The 14,744-nt window shown below is 40.0% G+C and overlaps 1 protein-coding gene across 3 annotated transcripts in view; it reads left to right on the plus strand.

Annotated features, from left to right (window-relative positions):
* Nucleotides 1-14,744, plus strand: part of ZNF738 (zinc finger protein 738) — a 167,142-nt gene that overhangs the window by 123,320 nt on the left and 29,078 nt on the right. The window lies entirely within an intron of this gene.

Consider the following 14,744-nt stretch of genomic DNA (forward strand, 5'->3'; position numbering starts at 1 on the left):
AGAGCAGTGGACCAATATTCTGTTTCTGATGTTATGCGGCAACAAATGTCCCATTAAAATGTCTCACTCACATTGGCCTTTCATCTTTAATCTATCAAGGCATAAGTTTGTTCATAGGTAAGGTTGACTGCAAAATCCTCTACATATAAAAGTAAAACCCATGAGTGCACACAAAAGATCCTTTTTTTCTTTTCTTTTCTTTTTCTTTTTCTTTTTTTTTTAAAAAATACATGATTTTCCTCCTGTTGCCCAGGCTGGAGTGCAATGGCATGATCTCAGCTCACTGCAACCTCTGCCTCCTGAGTTCAAGTGATTCTCCTGCCTCAGCCTCCCAAGTAGCTGGAATTACAGGCACATGCCACCATACCCAGCTAATTTTGTATTTTTAGTAGAGATGGGGTTTCTCCATGGTGGTCAGGCTGGTCTTGAACTTCTGACCTCAGGTGATCCACCAACCTCAGCCTCCTAAACTGCTGGGATTACAGGCATGAGCCACCGTACCCAGCCTCTTATTTCTTTTGTTTGCAGAGGCAAAAAAAAAAAAAAAAAAAAAAAAATCCAACCACCTCAGCCTCCCAAAGTGCTGGGATTATAGGTGTGAGCCATGGTGCCCAGCCTCTTATTCCTTTTGTTTGCAGAGGCAAAAAAAAAAAAAAAAAAAAAAAAACCAGTGAACTAAGAGTGTCATGATAGTAGAAATGTCTTGATTTTTTATTTTTGTGAAAATAGTGATCTACATCAAGGTTGCCATCTCCTTTTGAGGAAAAACTTTCCTAGTTAACTTTACCTTAAGATCTCCAATGGGTATAAAATTGTAAGAGTTTGGAGGTCCACTTCTGAGTCATGAGATTATGAACCCAAGGTTCAAGGTCCTAAGGTCTTACTGCAGTGTAGATGGCAAGCAGACTTAATCTCTGGGTTGTAGATTATAAAGAGTTATTGTCCTCAGTCAGTAGACTCTTAAAAGGCTTTCTTTACCTGGTGAAAATATGCTTTGTCATAATGCATTAAAGCCTTGCCGCATTTAGTCATACTAGACTTCAGTAACAGAAGATACATGAGGATCTATTTTTAGGTGCATAGGCCTTCCAATGACTATTTTATGAGGGTCAACACATTTTTTTCACTCTAAGTGTATATGATTGTCATCAATCTGCAGTTACAAAAGCAATCCAGTCAATTTAGTTAGCTTTTCTTATACTATTGTATCCATTATACCTTATTTAACATTTTTAAAACTTGTGTAGTGAAATAAGTATCTTTATCGTTGGAGACTTTTTCAGAAATGTCCCATGAGAAAAACATTTCCTTATATCCTTTTGGCTACTGCTATAACAGCAGACTTCTTGCATGAGAAAGCTTTCCTACTGTGAGAAAACATGCATTATAAAGGACAATTGAATAAAATTTCTGTGTAAATGTTTAAATGGCCCATGGGATAGCAGAAAACATGAAGTTTTTATTGTTTTCTCATGTTTGTATGTTTGACAAAAGAAAGATGTCAAAACCTATTTTAGTAATTTAGAATAGTCACATCCCAACACATACACACACACACACACACACTTAATTTATTTTTATTTATTTATGCTTGTTTATTTATTTATTTTGAGACGGAGTGTCTCTCATTGCCCAGGCTGAAGTGCACTGGCATGATCTCAGCTCACTGCAACCTCCATCACCCAGGTTCAAGCGATTCTTCTGCCTCAGTCTCCTGAGTAGCTGGGTTACAGGTGCCTGCCACCACATCCGGCTGATTTTTTGTAATTTTAGTAGAGATGGGGTTTCATCATGTTGACCAGACTGGTCTTGAACTCCTGACCTCAGGTGATCCACCTGCCTTGGCCTCCCAAAATGCTGGGATTACGGGCATGAGCCACCACACCCGGCCCTATATTTATTTATTTACATTTTCTTTTTGAGATGGTTTCACTCCTGTCATGCAGGCTGGAGTGCAATGGTGCGATCTCCGCTCACTGCAACTTCCACCTCCCAGGTTCAAGTGATTCTCCTGCCTCAGCATCCTGAGTAGCTGGGATTATAGGTGCCCACCATCACGCCTGGCTAACTTTTGTATTTTTAGTAGAGATGGGGTTTTACCATGTTGGCCAGGCTGGTCTCAAACTCCTAACCTCAGGTGATCTGCCTGTCTCAGCCTCCCAAAGTGCTGGGATTACAGGCGTGAGTCACTGCACCCAACCTAATTTATGTTTAATTTAGATTATTTTATCTCATCTGTGATGTGTAATGGAATACAGCACTTTCAATAATGGAAGCTATAAGAACTTAGGAATAAACAAGGGGCAGGTGGCTTTCTAGGTTTTCCATGAGTCCACACTTAACATAAAATTTATTTCCTCTTAAATACTAGGCTTTGTTTCTCCAATTTGGGTGCATTGCACTGATAACTGTCATAGGTAATTGACTTAAACCACAGAGTTTATTCAAATGACATATCTGAAAAATTCAGTACTGGCTGATTTATGATAAATATGTGACAGAGTATTTTCCCAATATTTAATTAATATTTCTTTTGCCTGGGTTATAAATTTTATGAGTCAGTCTCTTCATTAGAACACATATAATCCTTACCCAGTCCAAATAATATGATCCTCAAATTGTCAGAAACCTGTACTCAATTTGTTTGGTCCATTTTTATCTTTTCATAAACCTCCTTAAAGACAGGATACTCTAGAATTTTGCATGCTTTTGAAGTTTTTAGAAACCACATCAGAATTAACCTGTTAACTGTAGAAATGACTTGAAATGGTTATAAAGAAACAAATGAAAAGAAGTTCATTATATCTGTGGCCTACAATAATTTATCATAAGAGCCATCATTATGACTAATAGCATATACTCAGGTATATTAGATTTTTAGAAATTGTAGGCCAGGCGTGGTGGCTCATGCTTGTAATCCCAGCACTTTGGAAGGCCGAGGTGGGCAGATCACGATGTCAGGAGATTGAGACCATCCTGGCCAACATGGTGAAAGCCTGTCTCTACTAAAAATACAAAAAAATTAGCTGAGCGTGGTGGCACACACCTGTAGTCCCAACTACTCAAGAGGCTGAGGCAGGGGAATCGCCTGAACCCGGGAGGCAGAGGTTACAGTGAGCCAAGATGATGCCATTGCACTCCAGCCTGGGTGACAGAGCAAGACAAAAAAAGAAAGAAAGAAAAAGAGAAAGAGATAAACTGAGAAAGAGAGAGGGGAAAGGGGGGAGGGGGAGGGAGGGAAGAAGGATGTGTACAATTTTGGAATACTTTGTTTTGTTTTGTTTTGTTTTGTTTTTTTGGAGACAGAGTTTCGCTCTGTCACCAGGCTGGAGTGCAGTGGCAAGATCTTGGCTCACTGCAATCTCCGCCTCCTGGGTTCCAGCGATTCTTCTGCCTCAGCCTCCCAAGTAGCAGGGACTATAGGCACGCGCCACCATGCCTGGCTAATTTTTTGTTATTTTAGTAGAGACGGGGTTTCACCGTGTTGGCCAGGATGGTCTCGATCTCCTGACCTCATGATCCACCTGCCTTAGCCTCCCAAAGTACTGGGATTACAGGCTTGAGCCACTACACCTGGCCTTTGGAATAAATATTAGTAACATTTATTAAAATAAAAGTTGAAGATGGTCAAACATTATTTTTAATGTTTGCCATGTAATTTACCATATCAAATAATTCTGTTCTTCACTCTTTGGGATGCTGCATTGGCCCTCTGTAACATCCAAAACTTTGAGATAAAAAAAAAAAGGCAATTTTTTAGCTCAAATGTGATTTTTGGAAGCTTGTCAAATATGTCAAAGGGTTTCCAGGCATGGTGGCTCATGCCTGTAATCCCAGCACTTTGGGAGGCCGAGGCTGGTGGATCATGAGGTCAGGAGTTCAAGATCAGCCTGGCCAAAATGGTGAAACCCCGTCTCTACCCATTAGCCAGGTGTGGTGGTGGGCACCTGTAATCCCAGCTACTCGGGAGGCTGAGGCAGGAGAATTGCTTGAATCCAGGAGATGGAGGTTGCAATGAGGCAAGATTGCACCACTGCACTCCAGCCTGGGTGACAGAGTGAGACTCGGTCTCAAAATAAATAAATAAATAAATAAATATATATATATATATATATATATATATGTCAAAGAGTTAAAATGCTTTACCAAAGTAGGATCACATGTCACCATGAAATAATAGTCATTCACTTAAAAAAAAGTGATAATAAAAGGATTTTAAAAAACAAAACAATTTACTGCTTGATATAAGAGACTGAGATTTCCAATCAAAACACCTAAGACAGCATGACAAAAATTATATCTCTACTCTCTTTGTTTTCAAATTTGTTCAAAAAGTGAACAAAAAATTTTACTTTGCCATATTATTAATATATAAAACTTTTGTTCCAGAGAAAATCAACTTTTAGTTTTGTATTAGTGTATTATCTATACTAAAGCTAATTTTAACAAAACTTTATAAATAAATCCACCAAATTTGTCATTTTTGACCACTCTAGATTTCCATACATGTTTTACAATCTTTTATAGTTAATTCTTTAACTTTTTATATTCTATTTTTTTGTCTGTATTCTTTTTATTTTTCAACAATCTCTAATTTCAAACTTATCGAGCAAACCAGCCCCCAATATTTCCACATAGGTTCTTTTCTATTTTCCCTAAGTGTTGGCTGGTCTGAGAAATAAAGAGAAAGAAATTTTACAGCTGGGCCTCTGGGGGTGTCATCACATATTGGTAGGACTCTGATGGTAACTTTGAGCCGCAAAACCAGCCAGTTTCTATTAGGGATTTTAAAAGGGGATGGGGTGTACAAACAGGGAGTAGGTCACAAGGATCACATGCTTCAAAGGGCAATAAAGATCACAAGGCAAGGCAAAATTAGAATTACTGATGAAGTTCCATGTCCTACTGTGCACACATTGTCTTGATAAACATCTTAACAGGAAACAGGGTTCAAGAGCAAAGGACTGGTCTGACTAGAATTTACCAGGCTAGAATTTCCCAATCCTAGTACTGCAGGCGACCAGGGCGTATTTCAGTCCTTATCTCAATTTGCATAAGACAGACACTCCCAGAGCGGCCATCTATAGACCTACCCCCAGGAATGCATTCCTTCCCCAGGGTTATCAATTATTAATATTCCTTGCTGGGAAAAGAATTCAGCAATATTTCTCCTACTCACATGTCTGTCTATAGGCTCTCTGCAAAAAGAAAAATATGGCTCTATTCTGCCCAACCCCACAGGCAGTCAGACCTTATGGTTATCTTCCCTTGTTCCCTGAAATTCTGTTCTTTTTCAGGGTGCACTGATTTCATATTGTTCAAACACACATATTTTACAATCAATTTGTACAATAGTGGTCCTGAGGTGACATACATTCTCAGCTTATGAAGGTAACAGGATTAAGAGATTAAAGTAAAGACAGGCATAAGACATTATAAGAGTATTAATTTGGGGAACTGATAAAAAAGTCCATGAAGTCTTCACAATTTATGTTCTTCTGCCACGGCTCCAGCCAGTCCCTCTGTTCAGGGTCCCTGACTTCCCGCAACACAAACTAGTGGAAATGTTCCCAATTTTTTTTAATCAAAAAGTATTTTTTACTTGTTTATACACTCTATGCAGAGCTGTTTTTCTTACATCTAGTAGTTTTAATTACATATGTTAATTACATTAACTCTGAACAACCAAATTTTTAGTGAAATCTCAAGGAAGTAATTTTGAACAGTTTCATACCAGTATTTGTGACAAAAACAATTTTATATTTTTAATAAAAGATGTTTTTCTCAAATTTACTGTTAACTAACTGATCTAAATCTATTTAGTTTTTTAAACATCATATAAAAATAAGATTCCAGTAAGTCATGGTGGCTCACACTTATAATCCCAGCACTGTGGGAGGTCAAGACGTGAAGACTGTTTAAGCCCAGAAACTCAAGACCAGCCTGGGCAACATAGTGAAACCCATTTCTACAAAAGATACAAAACTTAGTTGGGCATAGTGCCCTCCACCTGGAGTACAAGCTATTCAGGAGGCTAAGGCAGGAGGATTGCCTGAGCCTAGGAGGTAGAGGCTGTAGTGAACCATGATGGAGCCACTGCACTCCATCCCAAGTCACAGAGTGAGACACTTTCTTAAACAAAAAAAAAAAATGCTAATATATATAAACTTAAACTTGTGGGTTTCTTTGCTCTTGTTATTTTAATAGTTATTGGGGTACAGGTGGTGTTTGCTGGTGATTTCTGAAATTTTGGTGCACCCATCACCTGAGCAGTGTACATTGTATTCAATGTGTAGTCTTTTATTCCTCACCGTCTTCCATCCTTCTCCTCAAGTCTCTAGAGTCCATTATATAATTCATATGTCTTTACAGCCTCATAGCTTAGCTTTCACTTTTATGTGAGAACATACAATGTTTAGTTTTCCATTCCTGAGTTACTTCACTTAGAATAATGGTCCCCAACTCCATCCATGTTGCTGCAAATGCCATTATGTTGTTATTTTCCATGGCTAAGTAGTATTATATATACCATATTTTCATTATTTACTCATTGGTTGATGGGCATTTAGGCTAGTTCCATATCTTTGCAATTGCCAATTGTGCTGCTATAAATATGCATGTTGCAAGTTTCTTTTTCTTTCTTTTTTTTTTTAGATACAGTTTTGCTCTTGTTGCTCAGGCTGGAGTGCAATGGCGTGATGTTGGCTCACTGCAACCTCCGCCTCCTGAGCTCAAGCGATTCTCCTGCCTCAGTCTCCTAAGTAGCTAGGATTACAGGCATGTGCCACCATGCCTAGCTAATTTTGTATTTTTAATAGAGACAGGGTTTCTCCATGTTGGTCAGGCTGGTCTCTAACTCCTGACCTCAGGTGATCAGCCTACCTTGGCCTCTCAAAGTGCTGTGGTTACAGGTGGGAGCCACCACGTCTGGCCCACAAGTTTCATTTTTATATGACTTCTTTTTCTGTGTGTAGATACCCAGTAGTGGGATTGCTGGATAAAATCTTAGTTCTATGTTTAGTTCTTTTAAGAATCTCCATACTGTTTTTTTATAGTGGTTGCACTAGTTTACATTCACACCAAAAGTGTAAAAGTGTTTTGTTTTGTTTTTTTAACCACATCCATGCCAATGTCTATTTTTTGTTGTTGTTGTTTTAATTATGGCCATTCTTGGTGGGGCACAATGGCTCATGCTTGTAATCCCAGCACTTTGGGAGGCTGAGGTAGGTGGATCATTTGAGGTCAGGAGTTCAAGACCAGCCTGGCCAACATGGTGAAACTCCGTCTCTAAAAAAATATGAAAATTAGCCAGGCATGGTGGTGGGTGCCTGTAATCCCAGCTATTCGGGAGGCTGAGGCATGAGAATCGCTTGAACATGGGAGGCAGAGATTGCAGTGACCCAAGATTGTACTGCACTCCAGCCTGAGCAATAGAGCAAGACTCAGTCTCAAAAAAAAATAAAAATAAAAAGGCCGGGTGTGGTGGCTTACGCCTGTAATCCCAGCACTTTGGAAGGCTGAGGCGGGTGGATCACGAGGTCAGGAGATCGAGACCATCCTGGCTAACACGGTGAAACCTCGTCTCTACTAAAAATACAAAAAAAGAAAAAAAATTAACAGGCATTGTTGCCGGCACCTATAGTCCCAGCTACTTGGGAGGCTGAGGCAGGAGAATGGAGTGAACCCGGGAGGCGGAGTTTGCAGTGAGCCAAGATTGCACCACTGTACTCCAGCCTGGGCAACAGAGCGAGACTCCGTCTCAAAAAAAAAAAAAAAAGAAAAAAATTATGGCCTTTTTTTTTTTTTTTTTTTTTGAGACAGTTTCACTCTTGTTGCCCTGTAGTGCAATGGCACAATCTGGCCACTCTCACAGGAGTAAGGTGGTATCACATCATGCTTTTGATTTGCATTACAAATCAAAGTCCCATTTATTCACCTTCATTTAATTGCAGTTGCTTTTGGGTTCTTGGTCATGAAGTCTTTGCCTAAGCCAATGTCTACAAAAGTTTTTCTGATATTATCTTCTAGAATTGTTAGTTTCAGGTCTTAGATTCACGTCTTTAATTCATCTTGAGTTGATTTTTCTATGAGAGATGAAGATCCAGTTTTATTCTTCTACAGGTACCTTGCCAATTATCCCAGCATTATTTGTTGAATAGGGCATTCATTCCCCACTTTGTGCTTTTGTTTGCTTTTTCAAAGATCAGTTGACTGTTAGTATTTGGCTTTATTTCTGGGTTTGTTATTCTGTTCTATTGCTCTATGTGCCTATTTTTATACCAGTATCATGGTGTTTTGGTAGCTATAGCCTTGTAGTACAGTTTTATGTTGGGTATTGTGATGTTTCTAGATTTGTTTTTTTGCTGAGTTTTACTTTGGCTATGCGTGCTTTTCTTTGGTTCCATAAGAATTTTATAATTGTTTTTTCAAGTTCTGTGAAAAATGATGTTATTCTGATGGGAATTGACTTGAATGTGTAGATTGCTTTTGGTAGGTTGGTCATTTTCACAGTATTTACTCTACCCATCCATGAATGTCAGATGTTTTTCCATTTGTTTGTGTCTCCTGTGATTTCTTTCAACAGTGTTTTGTAGATTTTCTTTTAGAGATTTTTCACTTCCTCAGTTAGGTATATTTATTTATTTATTATTATTATTATTATTTTTGAGATGGAGTTTCACTCTCGTTGCCCAGGCTGGAGTGCAATGGCAGGATCTCGGGTCACCCTGACCTCCGCCTCCCGGGTTCAAGCAACTCTCCTGCCTCAGCCTCCCGAGTAGCTGAGATTACAGGCATGCGCCACCATGCCCAGCTAATTTTGTATTTTTAATAGAGACAGGGTTTCTCCATTTTGGTCAGGCTGGTCTTGAACTCCTGACCTCAGGTGATCCACTCGCCTAGGCCTCCCAAAGTGGTGGTATTACAGGCATGAGCCACCGCGCCCAGCCTCAGTTAGGTATATTTCTGATTATTTTATTTTATTTTTTGCAGCTGTTGTTAAAGAGTTTGAGTTCTTGATTTGATTCTCAGCATGGTGGCTGTTGGTGTATAGCAGCGCTACTGATTTGTGTACATTGATTTTGTATCCTGAAAATTTACTGAATTTATTTATCACATCTAAAAGCTTTTTGGGTAAGTCTTTAGGGTTTTCTAGGTATATGATCTTATCATCAGTGAACAGTAACAGCTTCACTTCCTCTTTACCAATTTGGATGTCCTTATTTCTTTCTCTTGTCTGAATGTTCTGGCTAGGACTTCCTGTACTATGTTGGATAGAAGTGGTGAAAGTGGCCATCCTTTTCTTGTTTCAGTTCTCAATGGGAATGCTTTTAACTTTTCCTTGTTCAGTACATTGCTGGCTGTGGGTTTGTCATAGATGACTTTTATTATGTTAAGGTATGTCTCCTCTATGCTGATTTTGCTGAGGGTTTTAATCATAAAGGAATGCTGAATTTTGTGAAAAGTTTTTTCTGTAACTATTCAGATGGTCATATAATTTTTGTTTTTAATTCAGTTTATGTGGTGTATCACATTTATTGATTTATGTACATTAAACCACTCATGCATCTCTGGTAGGAGATGCACTTTATCATTGCGTATTATCTTTTTAACATGCTATTGTATTTTGTTGGCTAGTATTTTGTTAAGAATTTTGGGCAGGGCACGGTGGCTCACACCTGTAATCCCAGCACTTTGGGAGGCCAAGGTGGGCGGATCACGAGGTTAGGAGATCGAGACCACGGTGAAACCCTGTCTCTACTAAAAATACAAAAAATAAGCCGGGTGCAGTAGCAGGCGCCTGTAGTCCCAGTTACTCTGGAGACTGAGGCAGGAGAATGGCATGAACCTGGGAGGCGAAGCTTGCAGTGAGCCGAGATCATGCCACTGCACTTCAGCCTGGGTGACAGCGAGACTCTGTCTCAAAAAAAAAAAAAAAAAAAAAAGAATTTTTGCATCTATGATTATCAGGAATATTGGCATGTAGTTCTCTTTTCTTGTTACGTTTTATCCTGGTTTTGTTATTAGGGTGATATTGCCTTCATGGAATGATTTAGAAAGAATTCTTTCCTATTCTATTTTTTGGAATCGTTTTAGAAGAATTGGTACCAATTCTTCTTTAAATGGCAGATAAAATTCAGCTGTAAATCCATCTGGTCCCAGAGTCTTTTTTTGTTGGCAATTATTTATTACTGTTTCAATCTTGCTACTTGTTATTGATCTGTTCAGAGTTTCTATTTCTTCCTAGTTTACTCTAGGAGAATTGTATATTCCCAGAAATTTATTCACCTCTTCTAGGTTTTCTAGTTTGTACATTTCATAATGTTCATAGTAGCCTTAAATAATCTTTTGTGTTTCTGTGGGATTGCTGGTAATATATCCTGTTTTGTTTCAAATTGAGATTATTTGAATCTTGTCTCTGCTTTTCTTGGTTAATCTCGCTAATGACCTATCAATTTTGTTTATATTATCAAAGAACAAACTTTTTCATTTATCTTTTGAAATTTTTTGTTTCAATTTCATTTATTTCTGCACTGATGTTTGTTATTTTTTTTTTCTGCTGGGTTTGGGTTTGGTTTGTTTTTGTTTCTCTAGTTTCTTGAGGTATGAGCTTAGATTTTTAAATTTGAGCTCTTTCAGACTTTTTGATATAGACATTGTTATGAACATTCTTCTTAGCACTGCCTTTGCTGTATTCCAGGAGTTTTGATAAGTTTTGTCACTGTTATCATTCAGCTCAAAGAGCTTTTATATTTCCATCTTGATTTCACTGTTGAGCAAATGATTATTCAGGAAAAGATTATTTAATTTCCATGTATTTGTATAGTTTTGAGGGTTCCTTTCATAGTTTATTTCCAGTTTTATTCCACTGTGATCTGAGTATTTGACATAATTTCTATTTTCCTAAATATATTAAGACTTGTTTTGTGGCCTATCATATGGTCTATCCTGGAGAATGTTTCATGTGCTGATAAAAAATACATATTCTGCAATTGTTGGGTAGAATGTTCTGTAAATATGTGTTAGGTCCATTTGTTCTAGGATATAATGGATATAGTTTAAGTTTATTGTTTCTTTGTTGACTTTCTGTCTTGATTATCTGTCTAGTGTTGTCAGTGGAGTAATGAAGTCCCCTGCTACAAATATGTTACTGTCTATCTAATTGCACTTTTTTTTTTCTTTTTTTTGAGATGGAGTCTCACTCTTGTTGCCCAGCCTGGAGTGCAATGACACGATCTCGGCTCACTACAATCTCTGCCTCCTGGGTTCAAGCACTTCTCCTACCTCAGCCTCCTGAGCAGCTGGGATTTCAGGCACCTGCCACCACACCCAGCTATTTTTTTTTTTTTCCTTGAGATGGAGTCTCACTCTTGTTGCCCAGGATGGAGTGCAATCATACGATTTTGGCCCACTGCAACCTCCGCCTCCTGGGTTCAAGCGATTCTCCTGCCTCAGCCCCTCAAGTAGCTGGGATTACAGAAACCCACCACCACACCTGGCCAATTTTTTGTATTTTTAGTAGAGACGGGGTTTCACCATATTGGCCAGGCTGGTCTTGAACTCCTGACCTCAAGTGATCCACCTGCTTTGGCCTCCCAAAGTGTTGGGATTACAGGCGTGAGCTACCACACCCGGCCAACTAATTTTTATATTTTTAGTAGAGACAGGGTTTCACCATGTTGGCCAGGCTGGTCTCCAACTCCTGACATCAGATCATCCACCCGCCTCGGCCTCCCAAAGTGCTGGAATTACAGGCGTGAGCCAGCTCTCCTGGCCTAAAGTTTTTTTTTTCCTTTAAAAGTTTTCAAATATTTTCTATGATGAAAAATAAATAATGTGCTTTTCAGCTTTGATTTTCTAAACTCATCCTTCATCTTTTTCCCAAAATTATTCCATGTCTTTTCAAAATGCTTCTCCAATTTTTTTTTTTCTTGAAACAGGGTCTCACTCTATCGCCCAGTTCTGGTTGCAGTGGTGTAACCAATCATGGCTCACTGAAGCCTGGACCTTCCAGGCTCAAGTAATCAATCATCCTGCCTCTGCCACCTAACTAGCTGCAACTACAGGCATGCACCACCATGGCTGGCTAATGTCTTCATTTTTGTCATGAAAGCAAAATCTTATTATGTTGCTCAGGTTGCACTGGAACTCCTGAGCTCCCATAATTCTCCTATCTCAGCCTCCCAAAGTGCTAAAAATATAGGTGTGAGCCTCTGTGTTCTTCTGCAATTTTTTTTTTTTTTTTGATACAGAGTCTGGCTCTGCCGCCCAGTCTGGAATGCAGTGGCATAATCTCAGCTCACTGCAACCTCCGCCTCCCCAGTTCAAGTAATTTTCCTGCCTCAGCCTCCTGAATAGTTGGAATTGCAGGTGCACACCACCACGCCTGGCTAATTTTTGTATTTTCAGTAGAGACAGGGTTTCACCATGTTGGTCAGGCTGCTCTTGAACTCCTGACCTCATGATCCACCCACCTCGGCCTCCCAAAGTTCAGCGATTACAGGCATGAGCTGCTGCGCCTGGCCTCTTCTGCAATTTCTTAAGAGGATTATTTCCAGTGATAAACAGTAGTATATGAACACAAACCTAAAAGGAATCTGACTTATTCTGTAGAAGTGTCACTCTCTAGGATTTCAAGGGTCTAGGGCAGGGCAGCTACTTTAGTAGCATGACCTATGGAGGTGCATGGGCTTTGGTGTCAGATAAAGCTGATCCTGAGTCTTAGCCCAGTCACTTAGCACTCATGGGTCTTTGGACATGTTTGTTGATATGGAGAAGTACTATATACCACATATGCAAAAAAAAGTGGACTGATACTGATTGCAAAATGGCAGCAATTTTTCTTCCCTCTTGTATCTGTGCCCATTGTCCGGTACTTTTACAGCTGTTTCTATCAAGATCCAGAATCTGTCTTCCAAACCCTAGATCTGGCTGGCTTTATTTGCTCAGGGCAGTAGAAACTTGTGAACATGACAGTGGGCTAGTTTGCGGCCAGGCACAAATGGTTTTGAATGCTTCTATTTTTCGTTCAGAATGCTGCAATCTCCATGAATAAAGCCCATGTTAGCAAGCTGAAAAATAAGATACCATGGGGAGGAAAAGCAAAGTGCCCCTGATGACAGCCCCAGAAGCAGAAGATCACCCCCAGAAGTACAGCTGGCTAGTCGACAAGCAGCTGATGATACAAATCTGAAAGAGCTCAGCTGATACCAGAATAATGGCCACACTCAGCCCAGCCTAAATGACTGACCATCTTAATTATAAACTAGTAAGTTTTGGATGATTTGTTATGCTGCAATAGCTAACTAATACATGCACCCAGTGCAGATAGGATGCCAGGATTTAGTGACAAGTTGATTACTTGTTGCCTTCCAACAGTGGGCAGCCTCTAGGTACGGATTTCTTCCCCTAATTTAAAGTAGGATGTCTTGAAAGAGAATGTTGCGTAATGCAGAAATACAGGTAGACATGTATGCATGTGATTGGTGTTTATATTCGCATAGTTCCCACACCACAGGAGAAAGCAGATAACCACAGCCTTGCAATTAGGGTCAAGGCCAATTAGCAAAATAAGTTTGCCTGTAATCTATTTTCTCCGTATCTAAACACTGGAGTTCAAGAGTGTGGGCAGAACTGAAGACACAGAGTTTTTTTCTCCTAAGCGCCATCATCCTATGTTCACAGCCTAATCTCTAAAAGAGAGGTGGGCAACAGGTGGTAAGCCGTAGTTTACCTGTGGTTATTTTATTTCTGCTGCCCTCAGCTCCTTCTATGGCCACTATCTGTTCCAACCTCAGAACTGAAGACAGATGTTAGTAGGGAGAGGCCCTTCCTTCGCCTCTGATCCTTCACACCACTGACATCAGAGTTGCTATGTGTAGCTCCTGGGTGTCTGGAATGTGCCTGGTCTGAACAGCGATATGCTAGAAAGGTAAAAGACAGAGTTATTTTCAAAAATTTAGTTGCAAATATTTATATACTTCATTAATAATTACATATTCCTCACACATTAAAATGATAATATTTTGTATATATTAGGTTAATTACATTGTTACAATCAATTCAACCTGTTCCTTGTTGTTGTTGTTGTTTGAGACGGAGTCTCTGTCACCAGGCTGGAGTGCAGTGGCGCCATCTTGGCTCACTGCCACCTCTGCCTCCCGGGTTTAAGAGATTCTCCTGCCTCAGCCTACCGAGTAGCTGGGACTACAGGTGCGCACCACCACGCCCAGCTAATTTTTTTTTTTTTTTTCAGTAGAGACAAGGTTTCACCATGTTGGCCAGGAGGGTCTCGATCTCTTGATCTCGTGATCCACCAGCCTCGGCCTCCCAAAGTGCTGGGATTACAGGCGTGAGCCACCGCGCCTGGCTTCTTGTTTCTTTTCTTTATTTTCTTCCCCACCGAGACACGGAGTCTTGCTCTGTCTGCCCAGGCTGGAGTGCAGTGGTGCGATCTTGGCTCACTGTAACCTCCTTCGCCTTCCGGGTTCAAGCAATTCTCCTGCCTCGGCCTCCTGAGTAACTGGGATTACAGACGCCCGCCACCACGCCTGGCTAATTTTTGTATTTTTAGTAGAGACGGGGTTTCACCATGTTATCCAGGCTGGTCTCAAACTCCTGACCTCTTGATCCGCCGCCCGCCTTGTACTCCCAAAATGCTGGGATTACAGGCGTGAGCCACCGCGCCTGACCCCTTGTTTCTTTTTAATATTCTAGTTTGGCTACTAGAAAATTCAAAATTCACA

Source organism: Theropithecus gelada, chromosome 19 (assembly GCF_003255815.1).
Source record: "Theropithecus gelada isolate Dixy chromosome 19, Tgel_1.0, whole genome shotgun sequence".
Classification (NCBI taxonomy): Eukaryota; Metazoa; Chordata; class Mammalia; order Primates; family Cercopithecidae; genus Theropithecus; species Theropithecus gelada.